General features: G+C 36.2%; 1 long non-coding RNA gene across 1 annotated transcript in view; it reads right to left on the bottom strand.

The window, feature by feature from the left end:
• Positions 1 to 19617, bottom strand: part of LOC148978742 (uncharacterized) — a 98279-nt gene extending 78662 nt beyond the window's left edge. Inside the window, exons 1-2 of the long non-coding RNA XR_016169030.1 lie at positions 19515 to 19617; positions 19128 to 19240 (exon numbers count right to left, since the gene is read on the bottom strand). This is a non-coding gene — a long non-coding RNA (uncharacterized LOC148978742). The remainder of the gene's footprint in view (positions 1 to 19127; positions 19241 to 19514) is intronic.
• Between the last annotated feature and the right edge of the window lie 213 nt (positions 19618 to 19830).

Raw genomic sequence — 19830 nt, 5'->3', positions numbered from 1 at the left:
CAACACCCTAGTAACCACCCAAATACCTTAAAATGCCCTAGCAACCACCCAGAACACCATAACAACCACCCAAAATAGCTTAAAACACCCAAGCAACACTATAGCAACCAACCAAAATACCTTAGAACACCCTAGCAACCACCCAGAACACCCTAGCAACCAACCAAAATACCTTAGAACACATAGCAACTACCCAAAACACATTAGAACATCCTAGCAACCGCCCAAAATACATTAGAACACTGTAGCAACACCCTAACAACCACCCGAATAACTTAGAATGCCCTAGCAACCACCCAGAACACCATAGCAACCACCCAAAATACTTTAAACTACTTTAAACTACTTTAAATTTCAAACTAATTTAAACTTTAGACTATTTAAAACTTCAAACTACTTTAAATTCAAACTAATTTAAACTTTAGACTAATTTAAACTTTACTTTAAATTTCAAACTAAATTAAGCTTTAGACTAATTTAAACAATAAACTAATTTAAACTTCCAACTACTACTTCTTCAAACTTTCTGTTCCAAACTTTCACAAGCCAACTTAAAGTTTGTCTAGACAAACTTTTTCTAGTTTAAAATTGGAATTTCTCTGAAAGAAAAAAATCTTTGTGGAGACTTTTGGAATATTGAAAGCACACAACTGCAGGAAATATACCGCACTGTGCAAGTGATTTTTGGATATTTTATAAAAAATGTCTTACATATTGTACCTTTAACTTTACTGACAGAAACCTTTATTGGCTGCTGTCCCTTTAAGACCAGCCTCTGCAGACTGTGACATGGGTCTCACACACGACACATTCTCTCAGTCACAACTCTTCTCATTCATCATAAGACTGCTCTTATTTTATGAAGACAATCGACAAAACGGGCATGTTGGTAAAATTGTGTGTGTTATTGTTCATTCAAGCGCAAAAGAGAACTGTATTCTGGCGTATTACTGTATATCTTTCTGTGAGTCACAGTCAGGACATTCACAGGCAGAGCGCTCTCTTTTGTCTTGTCTCACATGAATGGTTTATAAGCATTTGCAGGAATAAGAGTGGGGTCATATAATGTAACACTAGCAAAAGGATGACAAAAATTAACAGATGCAGCGTTGATTGTGTGTTAAATTTTTGAGCAACATTTAATAAATTTAATAGGTTAACGTCCCAAGGTAACTCCTAAATGTTTTTATTCCATAAAATCGCAGCATTTTGCGTCATATGACAATGCGATTGCGATATGATTTATCATGCAAAAGATTATATATTATTAAATAATTAATTTAATAAGGTTTATAATTATTAAAATTAGATTAATCACACGATTAATCTCAATTAACATGAAATCACACTTGAACAGATTGGGATTATTGCGATTATGAAGCAGCAAAAACTGCGATCTTCGCGCAGCTTGTCAGTGATGTACGGCTCTTTAAACGCTGCTCCATCTGAAAACACTGTGAGTTTGAGTCATTTATAACGTGCATTTGAAAAAGCAACACGCGTCAAACATCTTTTCCAACATGAGAAGCATTTATGAACCTCTTGTCCAACAAAACACAGCATTTAATAAATCTAAGCGTTTCAATCTTCTGTTTATTCAGCTACAGCAATATTATGATGCCCATAGGCATTTCCTGGGATGACGAGTGTTGTCTAATTCTGTGGTGGGGTATATTCGGCATGTCTGCACAAGAGTGCCCTCTGGTGTTCAAACGGAGCAAAAGTAACTACCCATCAGCCGTGCTGCACTGACAAGCTGCGTATAAAATGATTGCAGCCTTTGCCAAATCGCGTGCGGTTTCATTTCGATTAAAGCTACAATACCTAAGATTTTTATGCCGCTAGAGGGCGCTACATTCAAAACAACAACAAAGGCTTTGCTTGATGACGCCGTGGAGGAACGCGGAATGATGGGAACTGTTGTTTTCAACTCCACCGTGGATAAATCATAGACAGTATAAATCAGTCAGACGGGAATCGAAAATGAGTTGTCATGGATGAGGTAAAGTTTGATTTCTAAACTGTTCAGTTTAATGACATGCTTGTTTTTCATTAAACTGAAATAACCGCAAGAAAAGTAAGGTTTAAAAGTAAATTAGTTATCACAGATGTGAGGCCGTGTGTCCACCAAAGCGTTTTTCCACGCGCCTGGCGTATGTTTTCAATTGTTTTTAATCGGAGCGCCGCGTTTTTTAAACGCCATGAGCGTACCGAGGAGCTGAGCGTTTTTTTCACACTGAAGCGCCGAGCGCCCAGCGTTTTTTTACTGGTCACTGGGAGTTGAAAAATGTTCAACTTTGGATAAAACGCAGAGCTCATCACTGTCAGTTTTTACCCAGCCGTCCAATCACAGTGGAGGAGGGGCGGGACTAATACCACAGCGGCCAACTGTGACAATATTCAACTGCTGCGGATATTTTGTATCATAGCAATGAAACGTCTCAACGAAAAAAAACGCTACGCTGCCAAAATGCTCTCAAGCGCCCAAAGCATGGCGTCTTCAGCAGAGCGTCTAGCATTTTCAGCTGGCTAAAAACGCTTTGGTGGACACACGGCCTTAGGGGAGAGCCGGGACGGTTGAAACACTTTTCAGATAAACGTTGTTTTCTAAGATACAGCCAACAGTTCACATTCCGAGAAGTATTCGCGGTGAATAGGACCTTACGATTTTTCACATCATATGCATAGACAACAAGACATTCTAACAATAATACTAATTGTTTTGCATGCTTTACTGACATGAAATTTGAATACAGAACACGGTGTTACTCACCTGTCAAGTAAAACACATGCAAGATCGGCGTCTCTTTCTAGTTAGAGTTTTTCACAAAGTTCTCTCCATTTAGGAAATGCCACACAGATGTTGAGCTGGTTTTATTTCTCTTGTCCCAAATTCTTCTTGGGTCGTTTGGTTGACCCATTCGTTGACATTTGCGTTTATGAGACTTGTCTTTGTAGACAGAACCAGGTGGAATCGCTAAAGAATAATTGTGCTCCATTCCATAACAAATGCGCGAAACATGCTGACGTTTGTTGCTTGATAGACGCTAACGCAGAATGCACAACTACAACTTCCGTATTTGTCCAGGACTACACGCAGTACAAGCGGAAACCGAGGTAACGCGGATATGACGTGATTTACTGACGACTCCCTGCTCACACGCCCCGTTTTTTCACACCCACACGAGCGGTTTTTGTGAGAAAACGAACAGTATTTATATCGTTTTTACCTCTTGTAATCATAGCCTTGACAAAATGATCTGACGACACGGGCGCTTCGGTCTGCGCATGCGCCGGAAGTGATCGCTTGCGCGCCTACGTCACTCTTTGTTTATACCAGGCCCGGATTGGCTAATCGGGAGCACCGGGAGAATTCCCGGTGGGCTGGTCTGTTTTATTGGCTAGGAGGGCCGGCGTTGTCACGGCACTGGGTGAATGTGTTAAATAGGCTCCAGTCACACCGCAGCCCCACTATTTTTATTATTATTTTCTTGCAGCCCCACAAAAAAAGTCAGTTGCTAGAGATGTGCGAACAAAAAAAAAAGAGATACGAAACATGGACAATAGTAGCGCTTACGAGTCAGGGCCGTACCCACCACCATAACGCAACGAGAACCAACCTCATCATCAGCACTCAAACGCCGCTCGTTGGCAATGGCAAAATGTTTGAGATGACCGATCAAAGCAGGATTTATTTCCACAGAAGCGCGAGCCACGCACCACGAATCCCAACGCGACGCTTCCCAAGATAATAAGATGCAAGTGGCTAAACTAAACAGCTGTTTTACGATAGAAGTTTTAAACGACCGACATAAATAATCAGATTGCAAAGACTATCAATCAAAGCTCAGCTTCAGGAAGGGGAGATTTACAGGTAAAGATAAAGAGACTGAGAGAAGAAGAGAGAAGGAGAAGCAGGGAGAGCAATTGCCTATTGCATACTGTGCCGAGAATGAGAATAACTTTATTACAATGAATTCCTATTTAACACAGATGTGAGGTCACCGAGGTTTGGACCTCTGTCATTTTTTTACATTCAAAAATAAAAATGTCATGCTCTTTGAATGATTAATTAGGCATGTTTAAACCACCTCACATGAGTGTTTCCAATTCATGTTGCTGTGAGAAGCTAGCGCAGTGAACAGCGCGTTGTGAATGAGAGCGCGAGTGCCAGATCCACGTAATGGAAAGGTGCAGTAATCTCCTGGACCTGTTTTTCTGATTTAACGTGACACTTTAAAATAGTTATTAAAGTGAAAAGTTGCATGTTAGGGTTAGTGATATATTCATCTTATTTCCAAAACACAAGCTATTAACTAATTTCGGATTATTATTATTATTTTGTTTTGTTTTGCTTCTTTTTCGCAGCAATATCTGGCAACACTTTACTGTCAGCGTTAAAAAAACAAAACAAAAAAAAAGATTATAGACAAACTGTAATTGCATAAAGCTACCACATTCGGTAAGACAAACGCAACGATCATCGCGATTTTCTGTAAGAAATGTAGGCTATAACACTATAAAAAACAACAGCATTATACAGATCTGTATGTTACAGAATGAATTTTGCCAAATAACCTTATACTTTAGTTAACATTTCACAAAGTCATCATAAATACAATAATTAAAGCAGTGTTTCTCAGCTAGCAATCTATTCAGCCATATTTGTGTTTATTCTGTGTGACTTACAGAAATATAAGACTTTGCTAGACCTACTTTTATTCTATATTTCTTTGCACAAAACTCTCCAGAAAGTGCATTTAATGGTTTATTTTTCAAAAAAAAAATCCCGGGGGAGCATACCCGGCTATTGCACTGAATAGAAAATAATATTTTTGAAAAAATACAATGAATTACAATGCTGTACAGAACAGGGCACTATTGTTTATATACTGAGGTTTTAATTACATTATTTTAATGTAGTCAGTCGGGAACTAAAGTGGGCTGGTCTAAGGCATGAAACTCCAGGGCTGAAAATGAGTCCCACTCCGGCCCTGGTTTATACAGAGATTTCGGAAGTTTTACCTTTCACTAAACATATTTAGATATACGGGAAACCGCAATGGAAGATGATTTCGGTACATCTAAATATGTTTAGTAAAAGGTAAAACTTCCAAGATCTCCGTGTCAATATTGAGTGACGTCACACGCAAGCGATCACTTCCGGCGTAACATTGAACTAATTCAGTTCGGTTCAGTTGGACATTGCACAACTGATTCAGATCACTTGGACGTCACTGTGATTACACGAGGAAAAAACGATATAAAAACTGTTCGTTTTCTCACAAAAACCGCTCGTTTCGTGTCTTAGGCCATCATTGTGTACTTACATTTACGAGTCATTAAATCATGTTTAATTTTGACTTCTCTGTGCATGCTTTTTGGTGGACCCCCTTAGCCTCCAGTGTATGACTGATAGACAACAACGGTTTGACTGAAAAATGTCAATTTGAAAAAACTGTGGAAACAAAGACACCTACATCTTGGATGCCCTTGAGGTAAGCTAAAACATATCAAAAATTAATTTCAAAGTGAACTATCCCTTTAACACCTGCTTTGTCACATTGCCATGCTGTGCCTCTCGGACAGACCTGGGAGAGGGAGAGTTTGTGCGTGTGTGTGTTCTATGCTCTAGTGACAGTGTCTGCTTATCTCTCAGTGCCACTATATGAAATTTGTGAGTGTGTGTTTACTCGTGATACACGCTCGCTGTACGTTTAGAGCTATCACTCTCAGTGGAGTGCGACCATTGTCCATTGTCTTAATATGTGTAACAGGAAATTGTGTATTGGAGTCACCTTGCCATAATTTGGCCCCTGTCAAAGGCGCTCAGATCTTAATTCCTGCTCATTTCTTGTGCATCCAACATGTTAACTAGGATAACAGATTGTTCACTTACCATCTAATCTACCAAGACCTTAATATGTGGCCTTGTTATGAGATGATCAATGACATTCACTACAATTAAAATATAATACATCATATTATTTATTTATTTATGATATAGACTTTATGCCGAGCGTCACGTGACCAAACAGGAAAACGGGTCTCATCGCATCCGCTTGTCAGAGAAAGTGTTAACGGCCGTAAGAACTGACTACGATATCTATGATTTTTTAAGGTAATCAGCTAACCTACCTGGGTGATTCTCACGAAATCTTGGTTTTAAAAATTTCAAACATGAAAATTAAAAAATGCTTGAATTCACAAAAAAACAAATCAGACATTAGAAACCAAGTCTGGAGAATTTGTGAATATTAATTTAAAAACATTTACTTACAATTTAAGACCTTTTTGAGCATAATTTCCAAAACAAGTCCTAAAAAATCTCATTACCGCAACAGTGTGAAAACATCAACACTCTTAGAAAATAAAATAAAATTTCACATTTTTAAAAACAGATTATTAACAGTCATGCACAGTTACTTAGAAATCTGAAATAATATTTATTTTTAAATTAGCATTATTTAAATTTTTTGTTTAATTTCTCTCATTACCGCAACACCTTCCACAATTTACAATCTTTTTTTTAATATATTTTAAAGAAACCTGACACATTTTCAAAATGATGTGACAAACCTGAAAGAACATAATGTGTAGATACTGTACATGCATTTAAAATCAAACTACACATTTTATATTAATTAAATTAAGATTTAATAATCATCTGTTGCGGTAATGAAACTTGAGTTTTGGAAATGAGGTTGATTATTTCGGTAATGATAATAAGTTTACTATGTCTAGATTTAATATGGAAAAATGTATAATATATGCAAAATCATGGATTCAATTTCAAATCTGTTTTATATTGTAGTGCTTCAATACATAACATTAGCAACAACAACAAAAAATACAAAAATAAATAACTTTAATATTTCGTTAAACAATAACTTATAAAAGTTCAGAGAGGGACAAACCTCTTCATTCTTCTACCTCTTCATAACTAAGTAAATGCCTATTGTTGGAAATATTTGTCAATGTATACACCTGGCTGCAAAGAAGAGATGAATGAGAGGAAAATATTGCCAAAAAAGAAGAGAAAGTATTTACAACATAAATTAGTTTTTACTGAATCTTTCTTTTTAATGAATGTAGAGGGAATAGTAGGGCTGGGCGATAAAACGATAATTATCGCGATATATTTTTTCTCAATAAAACGATAATCAAGAGGTTGATAAATGTTCGATAATGTTTATGCGCCAAAAGCGGAATGAAACTCATTTGAACTGCGTGTGCCAGCCACACGGAGCATTTATCCGCTCGGCTCAAAGTCCAAACGGCAGCGCACTGAGCGCGGCGCGAGCTCATGCAGACTTAGGGCCGGTTCACATATCGCGTCTTTTGCGCCCTCAAGTTCGTTATTTCAAATGTAGGCGCGCGGTATGCGCACTCATAATGGAAGCGGTGCGGTCGCGGTGCGACGCGCTCGTTTTTTCCATGCGCGTCCGCGCCGCGTCTAGATAAAAACATCTAAACTTTTCAGAATACCGCAAGCGCACCATACGCACACGAGAGGTCATGTGACAAGAACCAACTGAAGCGCAACCGCCCTGGCGCTTTGAAAAATAGAGAATGCGGCGCGCCCAGCGTTTTCTACGCGTTTTTAGGCGCTATATGTGAATCCGGCCTTACACTCTGATCGTCTTGCTCATGAGATCCAGTGAGAAGCGCTTGAGTTCAGCGAAGAACACAAATGTAAAGTTAAAACCAGTTTAAAGGCAGATGAAACACCGCTGACAAAAAGGAAAAACAATGCGTGCAACGATCCAGTCAGAATCTGAATTGATACTGAATCCATTTAGCCTACCATGGATTTACTGTAAGGTTAGCCTAGTAATATTAACTGCACCATGAAATGTGGGATATACATATTGAATTGTATAGACCATTTCACAAGATGTAAACAACACTGGCCCAGAAGCACTTCCTGTCTCATTTTTTTAACACTACATAAAAGCTGGGATAAAATACAACCAACAGAACATTTAAAACTGAATCAAACAGTTAAACAAACATCTTTAAAATGTTTTCTTTACATGTGAAATAAAGAAAACAGTTACAAACTGAAACAGGAAGTGTTTCTGGACCAGTCTTGTTTACATCTTGTGAAATGGTCTATAATATTATTAATGTAGACAATGTATTAAATGACTAATAGAATATAAGTACAGTATTTAATAATGAATTTAACTGTTAGGCTACTGTTTTTAATACAAATACCACAGAAACCATAAAGTTTTGCCATGACAGTGAGGTGCTATGTTATAGGCTACACCTGGTTTTATCTGTGGTTATCATGATCTAAATACATGAGACTAATTTTAATACTACTCAAACAGTCAGAATATTACTTTTTACCAAATAAAATGTAGTCGTTACATTTAAAAAAAACAAAAAACCGATCTTACTGTTTTTGTTAATGAACATACATTTAAAGAGTAGTTTAAAAACACAATTAACACTGGTTTATACAACTTTCACTTAGGAGCAAAAATCTGTCTTTAAACTTGAAAGAAATAAAGATTTGACATATATCGTTATAGTTATCGATATCGATATCGATATCGACTGATATAAAAAAATTATTGTGATAATTTTTTTGGCATATCGCCCAGCCCTAGGGAATAGTATAGCTGTTCTTAAATATGGAGAAACTGCCTGATGAACGTTACTGTGAACTTGTTCATTCTGGTGTCTGTGAACGCACGCTCTCTCAGTTTAACTTCGGACAATAGGGTGCCAGATTTCTATAGAGCCTTCCGAAAACCCGGCTAAAACGCACGTAAACAGGCCTTAATATGTACAGAAAAAAAACCACCCAATCTGGCAACACAAGACACGAGTGTCGCACCGCGCGGCCGCCGTCGACAAAGCAGCGAGCGAGGAGGAATCGTATGGTCATTTAAATTGATTTTATGACAAGGTTGGTGAGGATGGGAATATACAGACCGGAAGTCAAAAGACAACGAGCGCAGATCTGAAAAGGGGCGGGGCTACATAAGGTCTATAGTAACTGAGTGTTTATAAAAGAATTATGGCACTAAATTCATGGAAAAGTATGAATGGGTGTTGATTGTTAAAGATTCATGGTGACAATCATCATTTAGAGACTTGATTCACTGATCTCATTCAGAGACTAATCTCTGATTAAAAGAGCAATAAACAGTTTGTGCAGCAAAAGTTTTACAGACAATGTATTGAATTACCAAGACTCACACAGACAACAAGGATCAGCATATGAATCTCAACAATGGTGACCATTAAAAATGACTCAAGCTGCAATGCATGCTGGGTACTAGCATTATACAAAACTTATCCATGGCTCCCAGCATGAATTATTTTTTAATGGTCACCATTGTTGAGATTCATATGATGATTCACAGTTCTACTATAATGTATAATACAAGTAATACATCAATGTTTATTCAGAGATTAGGCTCTGAAAAGATCAAGGAATCAAGTCACTAATTAATATTTTTTATCATCAAAACATAACCATCAACACAGGATCATATTTCCTCACAGGATCATATTTCCTTTCCCTATTCATTTAACAAATGTGTTTTATAAACACTCAGTTTCAACAGCCAGAGAAAATCTGGTGTTATAGACCATTTCACAAGATGTAAACAACACTGGTCCAGAAGCACTTCCTGATTCAGTTTGTAACTGTTTTCTTTATTTCACATGTAAAGAAAACATCTTAAAGATGTTTGTTTAACTTTTTGATTCAGTTTTAAATGTTCTGTTGGTTGTATTTTATCCCAGCTTTTATGTAGTGTTAAAAAACTGAAACAGGAAGTGCTTCTGGACCAGTGTTGTTTACATCTTGTGAAATGGTCTATAAAGTCAAGGGTCAAGAGCCTAACTAAAGCAAACACTGACCACTGTCATGGTGTCTTTAAATGAAACAATACATCATCATCACTATCAAAAAATCATCTAAGCCTCTGTCCATTCTCAATAGCAACTTATGTAGATGTCTGACAGATATAAAGTCAATCTGGTCAGTAGTAATAATCTGCAGAGATCTTCAGAGATTTAATGTCATCTTTTATCTTCATTTGATTTCATCTAAGACTGTGTCTGAAGACAGCTTTACTTCTTGGGTTTATCTTTCCCTCTGTGATTCTGCTGGTTAACAGCAGGTGTTCATCACTAATGCTCACTCATAACTATTGTTTTCATCAACTTAATTGAATTGAGGCAATTGGTTACCTCAAATGAAACGAGTTAGCTCAACTTATTGTATTTTACTTTATGTGTGATATTGGGAGCTAGCAGTAACTGCAAGTGCTCTGATTTCATTTAAAGTTTGTTATTTCACTGTTTTTACTCAATAAATGAAGTTTCAGCTATATAAAGTATTTAAATGCAGTGTAAAGTTTAATTGTGTATTAAGAAATATCATTGTTTTAGTGGACTCGAGTAAAATAAGTTCAGAGTACTCCGTCATAACTATTGTTTTTATAAACTTAATTGAATTAAGGCAATCAGTTTCCTCAAATGAAACGAGTTAGCTTAACTTGTTGGGTTTTGCAGTGAACAGAAGAACAAATAAATACAATAGAATAAAGATACAACGGAAATAAAGCGTGTTTCAAGTTTTTTAGGTAGACCTAACAGACGTTTTCAGGAACAGGATAGTTAGGGTTAGAACTATAATTATTAATGTATTATTAATTAAAACTATTGAAGTTTTTAAAGTTTTTTATTAATATTAATCTGCTGAAAATTTATTTATATAGCCCTGTTATTATAGTGGCTAAAAGGCTGTGTTGTGTGTTGCTGGGTGGGTTGGTGCACACTCCTGTACATTTTATAGGACTGTAAAGTGTTTATTGCTGATTACACCTGCAACATCTCCAAACCTAACCGCTCTCTCTCCTTCCTTCTGTACTCCTCGAGCAGTTCTGGGTTGCTGTATATTTTTTCCCTGAACTTTGTCAACCTGGCTAAAACTTTTTTTTTCTCACTTGCTGACTGCCTACAATGAAACAAATCATGTAGCAAAATATCAACAGTTAGAAAAAAATTAAATTCATATTTAATCCATAAGGTATATTTAAAAGTAGTACGCAATGATTGAATTCTCATTTCCGAAACAGAAGTTCTCTCTACCGCAACTTGCCCTAAATGGTTGCAGTATATGAGAATGGTGTTTCGGAGGATGAGGTACCTTGGTATGTTTTGCTAACAAAAGAGAATCCATGATGACTTTCTAATTTTTTACTCAGTGCATATAATTAGACATTAATTAAGTACATTTTTATAAAAAAATTGTAAATCTATCCTTTTTCTAAATGTAGAAAACTACTCGTTTCGGTAATGATAATCAAAATGTCGCGTACACATTCTGACAAGTGAATATTTACATTTAATTGGAGAAATATAAAGAGATCTTCTTACCTAGTAGCCATCTTGAAGGAACTGGCCCATGTCCTTCTTTATTCAAAATCATACTTTATTTAAATTCTGAATGTGCGTTTTAACAGTCCTCAAAAAATGTTGCGGAGCATGAGAACCGCAGTCATGGACAAGTCATTTTCCTGCTTTTTTACATTTTTATCATACATGAATATTCAGTAAATTATTTTTTCTGCCATCTGAAATAATCTAATAGAACATCCATTTATTGTTTTTCTAATTTCTTTTTATTTTAATTTGTTTAAACTGCAACATAACATACATTTAGTTGAGTTGGACGCATTACGGTAATGAGAATTTTCGCAGAAAATACAGTAAAATAGAAAATAAAATTATTCCCATGTTGAAATTACACATTGTGCAAGGTAGAGATCAGTATTGTCTTTATTGTGGTGCTTTTTTATATCACTAAATACCATGTTTAATATTTAAAATCATTAGTGCCGTGGTGTTTTAATGGTTTCGTGAGAATCACCCACCTAGTTCACTTTGTTATTGGCGTTTTATTCCATTTAAATATCTAAACGTTACTGTGAAGAAAAAAAAAAAAAAAGTTTAAATATCAATGCTAATCTTTGCTCCTTTTAAGTTATCTTGAGTAAAACCGCAAAAAAAAAAAAATTATTCATGAAGCACATACAAAAGACCTGAACCAGAAGCGATGCGATCTGTTTTACAGAATGTGGAAGTAAGTTGTGCATAGAGCATATTCTTCCATTCTTTTTTGACTTGACTACCACAAAGCAAAACTAAAAGGTTCATTTAAGAACAAAAATAAATAAATATTCAGAAAACAAAACAATGTTGTGATGCACATTTAAATTCAGCTTACACTGACCAAAGTATTGTACAAAAACAAAACAAAGTGATATTTGTAATAAATTACCATAAAACACTGATGTACATCATTTAATGTTGTATATACAGTTTAAAAACTTTTTTTAACACGGTTAAATTTGCTGGCAGCAGAAACGATCAGTTTTAGGAGGGGTTGAGATAAATAAATCTGTAAAAATGTTCCAGAATAATCTATGGCGTGTAAACACATTATGACATTTAAATCATTCTGCAAAATACCTTGCATGAATTTATCATCAATCAATGTAATTAAGCACCAGCTTCATACAATGTTAAAATGATTGATTAAATAGTGAATTTTGTCCTTTTTTTGACAGAAATCAAAGCATCAGAGAAGGTCTTTCAGGGCAAAGGCTCATCTTAATCTTTTTCGAAAGACTAAAAAGCCTCTCAGTTTGTTACCAAATATGAGAGGAACAGCCTGTGCTTCAGTGAAGTTAAATTTACACGTCACCTAAATTCTACTGTGTGATCTGAACCCTGTTTCATTTTGCAACATCAAAGAAGCAATTCATATTCATGGAGAGAAAGACCTTCATTTAATCCCAACTGCGAACCACACACACTTTATGATATAAAGTGTGTTGTTTGTAAGAACCAGTTATGTGTATGTGTGAAGTTGAGAGGCAATTTCCTTTGTCGTCTCCTGCTGCGTGATTATTAAGCTGACTTTTTTGTCTTTCACTCTCCCAGCGCCTTCTCTCTCCCCTTGTGAATACAGTCTGCGCTAATAGACTGCATCTGTTAGCGGATTGTGGCTGCCAACCAATTTAACTGACCTGCCTTCTCAGTCTGGGTTTGTGAATGTGTGTGTTTGGTGCTGATAGCCACACAAACGATTTGGCCAAATTCCACTACTCTCTATAATCACAATAAAATCTGCTGAGTAATCAGTTTCACAGAAAGGGAAAAAAACTCACCAACAATGTAATATATAATATAAATAAATTATAATGCTATTTCTGATTTAAATACTCCAAATTGGCCACATTTACTTCTATTACAAGTACCTTACCTTGTTTAAAGGTGTAGTTCACTTTTCAAAATACTTTTGCTGATAATTTACTTACCCCCATGTCATCCAAGATGTCCATGTCTTTCTTTCTTCAGTCGAAAACAAATGAAGGTTTTTCATGAAAACATTCCAGCATTTTTGTCCATATAATGCACTTCAGTGGGAACCAAACGGTTCAAGGTCCGAAATACACTTTCAGGACAAACTGCAAACTGTCCAAAGGGCTTTAAACGATTACAGACGATGAATAAGGGTCTTATCAAGTGAAACGATCGCTCATTTAAAAAAAATAAATAACGTTTAAGTTTTATAAGCTCAAATGCTCGACTTGCTCTGTACTGCGATGCACGTTCGTGACTGTCCTATTCGAACTGTTCATCAAAATGAACAAATCTTTTTCCGAGTCAATTCGTTCGATTCGTTCGTTGAATGAACCACATGACTTCAACCAAATGAACCAAATGTGCCTCACAGAACAGAGCAAGGCGAGCATTTGAGCTTTTAAAACTTAAACTTTGTTATTTATTTATTAAATGAGCGATCATTCCGCTTGATAAGACCCTTATTCATCGTCTGGAATCGTTTAAAGCCCTTTGAACAGTTTGCAATTTATACTGAAAGTGTCTTTTGGACCTTGAACCGTTTGGTTCCCACTGGAGTGCATTATATGGAGAAAAATGCTGGAATGTTTTCATCAAAAACCTTAAAGCTACACTGTGTAACTCTTTTAGTTTATTCTTAGCTAAAAACACTTAGTTCTTTCAAAAATATATGTGCTCATTAATGTATATTTACTTCATTCAAGTAATAACGTATTCCTGTGAGTGTATAATATGCCATTGAAAACACATACGGGTAAGGGGTTCTAATGTCGGTCGGTCGCCATGTTGCCCCTCCATCTTGAAAGTGCATTAGCCAAAGAGGGACATACCCGTTAATTCAAGCTTCACCTTTCGCGTTTACGTTTGAGTTAACAATCAAGGACAAGGTCGAACTGGAAACCATGTTAATCTTGGACTACATTGGCCACCGTAGGAGTTAAAACGAAATTGTAATTGAGAGGAACAGAAACTAATATTCACTGGATGACGATATAGCTTTTCACCGCTAGATGGGGGTAAAAATCACACAGTGTAGCTTTTCTTTTTGACAGAAGAAAGAATGACATGGACATCTTGGATGACATGGGGGTGAGTAAATTATCCGCAAAAGTTTTTTCAAAAGTGAACTACTCCTTTAAGGAAAAGGGAAAATTCTAAAATAGATTTGTGATAATTAACACTGTGTAAATTTAGCTTAAAATCACCATGAAATCTAAATTTTACATTCTTGTTTTTGTGGAAGGTTGCAGTGTTTATTTTACATGATTTATCCATGCCCATTATTATTAAAAAAAAAAATAAAAATAAAAAATAATGTGCCCTCAGGATCTTTATTCAAAAACATTACCGTGCTCACCCTGTCACAATGACATCTCTTTTTCTGATGACATACTGGTGTGAGGGCTAAGCAATAAAATTGTCACAGCAATTAGCAAAAAGATGACCGGCCAATAATTGAATCAGTGATGGACATATATGGTCTTATACTAAATTTTTTTCTTGTTCAATAAGTTGTTTCACATTCACGCATCACAAAGGAGAAGAAAAGAAGGTTACAATTTCTGTTTCATGTCAACTTCACTGTAATTTAAATTGAACTCAGAATATTCCTGTAATAATAATTTTAAAAAAATGCTTTGCCAACAGCATTTGTACCGAGAAGGTCAAGTGCTTGGGACCTGAAATGGGACTGTGGACTCAAATTAGGGCCGAAAGAAAAAGATGAGAGCATCACTTGTGTGTCCGCCACAAAGAGGCCTTAAAAAAAAATACACAAACACTGTATAATAGACAGTTCTTCAACACACAAACACACAGTTATGGAACTCACAAGGTCCACTTGAGGAAGATTTGTGCAATTCTGTCATCGGTGAAAGATAAGGGCAAAGTAAGGCGTTGAGGCACGAGTGAATACGCAGCTGAGAGAGGGATAAATATAGACCTCACGAGTGGGTTTGAGAAAGAATGAATACGAGGATGATTAAGAGGGAAAATAAAGAACATGAGGGAAAACAGTCTGAGAGGATTGTAATGCAAACTACTCTCAGCGAGATCTGTTATTGTAACAGGACCGAGTCAGTCTGTTCAGAGACTGATGATTTAATGGCATCTGCACATCTCCACTCACTCACTATCGTTTTATTTTCATCTCCATCGAAGTGATGGGAGCAAAAAATAGTGGATAGAGACAATGCCAGGCTGATGACAGTGAGAGTGGCAATAACTGTAACTGTTGAAAAGACATTATCTTACCAGAATCATGCCAGACAGGTAAAGCAAGGAAGGGAATAATGGGAAATCTGAGTGGGTGCTCCAAACTCAGGAAGGTCAAAGGGCTTGTTTACAGTCTTAATCTTGTCAATGAAAATACTTTGAGTAAAAGAAAAAAATACCCAGCATGATATCTACAATCCAATAACAATGTTTACAAGTAGACAAATGTAGAATAATTGTATTCATATAATCCAATCAAAGCACATTGAGGATTGCACTGCTTGAGCTGAACATCAGTAAACTGAAATGCTTTGCTTGAGGGTTAATACACTTACTCCTACATCTTATATATGAGATTAATCAGCTGTATCCAACAACATTATATATAATACTACTGCTTACATTTGCACAGACATTGAGCTGAATGCACTGGCGGCTTGAACTAAGTCACGTAACATAACCTAAGCAGGATGTGCAGTCTTTAAAACATGAATTCACAGTAATTTCTTAATAAGTCTATGTTATTCGGTTTTATTTCAGGAGTTTGCATTTAAGAAGAAATGTCATTCTGTAATACATTTTTCCTAAATAAGATTCTAACTGAAATTGCCATGGTTACCAAACAGATAAGATGGGATTCTAAAGTTAGGATCTTTATGTAACATGCCTCCAGGACAGCTGAGTTGGAGTACAGGTAATGGTGAACAGAGATCAATGGAGCACAGCTAGGGGTTGACAGGAGATCATTGAGCACAGGTAAGGATTTACAGAAAGAGACTGCTTGAGAACAGGGAGATTATCAGAAAATTAATTCGAGTAGAGGTCAGATAAACAGTTCGCTGCTAAATCTAGCAATACTAGGATGCAGATAAGTAATCGGTATTCCAAGGGACAATAGACAACAACTGAGGAGTGAGAGGGGCTTATGAAGGAGAGCTGACTGGAATGGTGATGTGCTGCAGGTGCAGGTGAATAGAATTTGGGAGAAAGCGAGGTATGCGTGTAACTGTTGGCTAATTCAAATCGGAAGTGTGCATCCCTATGCCTTACTCACTCCAAAGGGCAGAGCCGTTGAAGTGAGGACTTTGGAGGGAGCAGGGCACTTGCGTGTCACAATGACAATGTAGCAGTTTGGAACGCATTTGGCTAAAGAAACAATGAAAGACAATGTAATTTCCTCATTATCCTTACCTGAAATGTTACCATGACAATTCAGCACTGTCCATCAGTCCATTAGCTATTGGTACAACAGGGATTTAGTTGTAATCTTTTAATATAATAAATATACTTAATAAATAAATAAATAAATAAATAAATAAGCCTTATATATATTGCTTGTTACGTCTCTGCTCTTGCTGCTGAAATTGTAGGTTAGCCATCAAAGGAATAAATTAGAAAACAGTTATTTTAATAATATTATTTCAAAACCGTTTTACTGACCCCTAACTTTTGAACAGTTTAATACATAATAAAACTGTCAATTTCTTACATTGTTCAATTTGTTTATTTACTAATATTCCATTCCTATTTATTATTTTATTGACTAAAACTGTGCCATTTAAATTCACATTTCTAGAGTAAATGGGTTAAAATCAATAAACGTCACATGATGAAATAGTGAATTCTATTTTCTGGAAAGAAAAAAAAATGTTAAAAACAACAACTGTGTAAAAATAGACACTTCCTATAAAAAGAGACACTTTTAGACTCCACTGGCAGTAAAATAACACCAGTTTGAATCAATCAGGCCTCTAGCAACTCAAGGCCGGATCACATTAGTAACCACAATCGTTTTCAGCTTCAGAGAAAGAATCGACCTGATCAAGATGCTAATACTATTGAAACACATTATTCGTTGTCCCTTTTTGCAAGACAGTTGGCTAAATGACAAATACCAAAATTACAGAAAATGCCTGCGTGACTGTTTGTTTAAATATTTTGAATCTTACATTTACAGTATTATAATTATTTTTTTATTATTATTATTTTTACTGTGAGCTGCCCTCTCTTCTGTCTTGGTAGAACCATTTTAGTTAGTAGTGTCAATGACTTGATTAACTTCATCTCGAAGCAGTGGTCAACTCTTTACTAATCATGCACTATAGAGACCCCTTTTCAGTTGGTAAACATGGTGACGTTTTTATGTGGGCGGAGCTTAGGTGGAGGCAGAACGATCCCTCTGGCCACTTCACTAATGCTAGTTAGCAAGTTTTATTAGCTTGTTTTTTAACAATGACTGGAGAAAATCAGATTTTATCTTAATGTGTAAGGTCACTCACTGTCCAGGACCGCGATTGTTATTTCCAAAAGTTATTTTTAACGGACAGAACCAGATTGGCAGACCCGTAGCCTTCACACGCTCACTCAATGCATGGAAAATCTAAGAGGATTAACGTTACGTTACCTCGGTTGAGTGGCCTGACTTCTACACCTACCTTATAGAGAAACCGATCGTAAAGAGAAACTGAGGGCATATAAATCTTTAGATGCCTATAACTATGTGCTGAATGGTCCTGTACAAGACTTGTGTGTATGATCCGCAGTTCTGCCGAGCCAGGGCAGAGAAGACGACAATGTAAAGAGTGTCATTAGAGTGCGATTTTAATCATGTGAATATTTTCAAGAAATAAAAAATCCAGATACAGCATATTCATTTTTCATTTTCATTTGATTGATTGAAGTTTATTGCGTGCAAAAAAGAAAGAAAAGAATATAGACATATATATTAACGATGAAATAAAAAAACAGTTTTATTTTTAGTTTAATTCTTTATTTACTTTCTTTATAAGAGTATTATAATTATCAGAACGAGGGTGCAAATGTTAAAAATAGCGCTATAGCGGGAGGGGGAAATCGGAAAATACACTCCTGAAATTATGTATAATCTGACCAATCAAAGCCCTTGCTGTCTGCGTCACGTCGACTGTTTGTCGGGGTCTGCGGGGGTATGCCGTCGATTCGACGCAGAACCATAAAACAGGCTTTACTTACTTACTAAACTGTACTTACTATAGGGTTAGGGTAGGATTGGGGTTAGTTGCATGTAATTATGCATCATTTACTGTTATTACTATGCAAATACATGCCACCAATGTAACACACTGTAAAGTAAAGGTGTTACCTTTAGTTATGTTATGTGTGTGTAGCGTGAAGGGCCTACAAACTATAATAATAAATATGTATTATACATTTGAAATGAAAGCAATGGTTATATTCAAATATACATACATTTGAAATGAAAGCAATGGTTTACATACATACATACATACTGTACATATGTGTAGTTAACCAAATTTTTCATGAGCCTTTATTATGTAATGTTACTTATTACCTATATTACACAGTATGAAACCCCTGGTTCAAATTTCAAGAAATTTTTAAACATATAACTTTGTACAAAATTGTGTTGGATCTCAAAACCCTAACCAAATAGCCATTGATTTAATGTAGTGTAGTTGTGATGTTTCTGCTAATTTTAAGGGAACATGAAAGTACCAAAGTAAAAATCTTACCTGAGGCGGTTCTGGACTCAAAATCCACGCCATCCCTGTAAAACGCCCAAGCTTCGATAGGGATGCCCGGATCCATTCTTTGTCCTCCTGGGTGACAGGTCTTTTGATGCCGGCTGAAATAATGGTATACAACTGGTTATAATGATGAAATGAATAAAATGAGTAATGATCATTTATTTATAGCACACAATCTAAGCATTAAAAATAAATATCACAGTGTACATCTCCATTACATGTCTTGCAATTGGTCAATTTCAATATGGTGATAAAGCTTATGATCATATTTTTTTAGCTGCACTACAACACACTGTGAGTTTATGTTAGAAGAGTTTCATAAATACTTTTAATATTTATAGCAATAAAAACATCAACAAACTTATGACAAACCTCATGTTGTGGATGGTGTCATCTCAGACACTCTCTTGGCTGCAATTTCGTCCCTCTTCGGAGTGTTAGCCTTCTTCCACGCACATTCCACGTCGGTGCAGGACACATTCCCAAATCAACAAAGCTGCCATATATGATGGCACTTGTCTCTGCCGATTGGGCACTCGCATGTGCTGTACCTGACTGCCTGACCCTCAACGTGCACCTGTATTGAAAACAATTTAACCCGTCCCTCACCCTAAACACTTCTAAAACACATTGCTGCCAGCGCTGTTTATCATAACAATACTTCTGTAGCTAGCCCTGGGCTGTCAGA

The sequence above is a fragment of the Pimephales promelas genome, chromosome 6 (assembly GCF_988280905.1).
Source record: "Pimephales promelas chromosome 6, fPimPro1.hap1.1, whole genome shotgun sequence".
NCBI lineage: Eukaryota > Metazoa > Chordata > Actinopteri > Cypriniformes > Leuciscidae > Pimephales > Pimephales promelas.
This window is presented reverse-complemented; position numbering and strand designations above follow the sequence as displayed.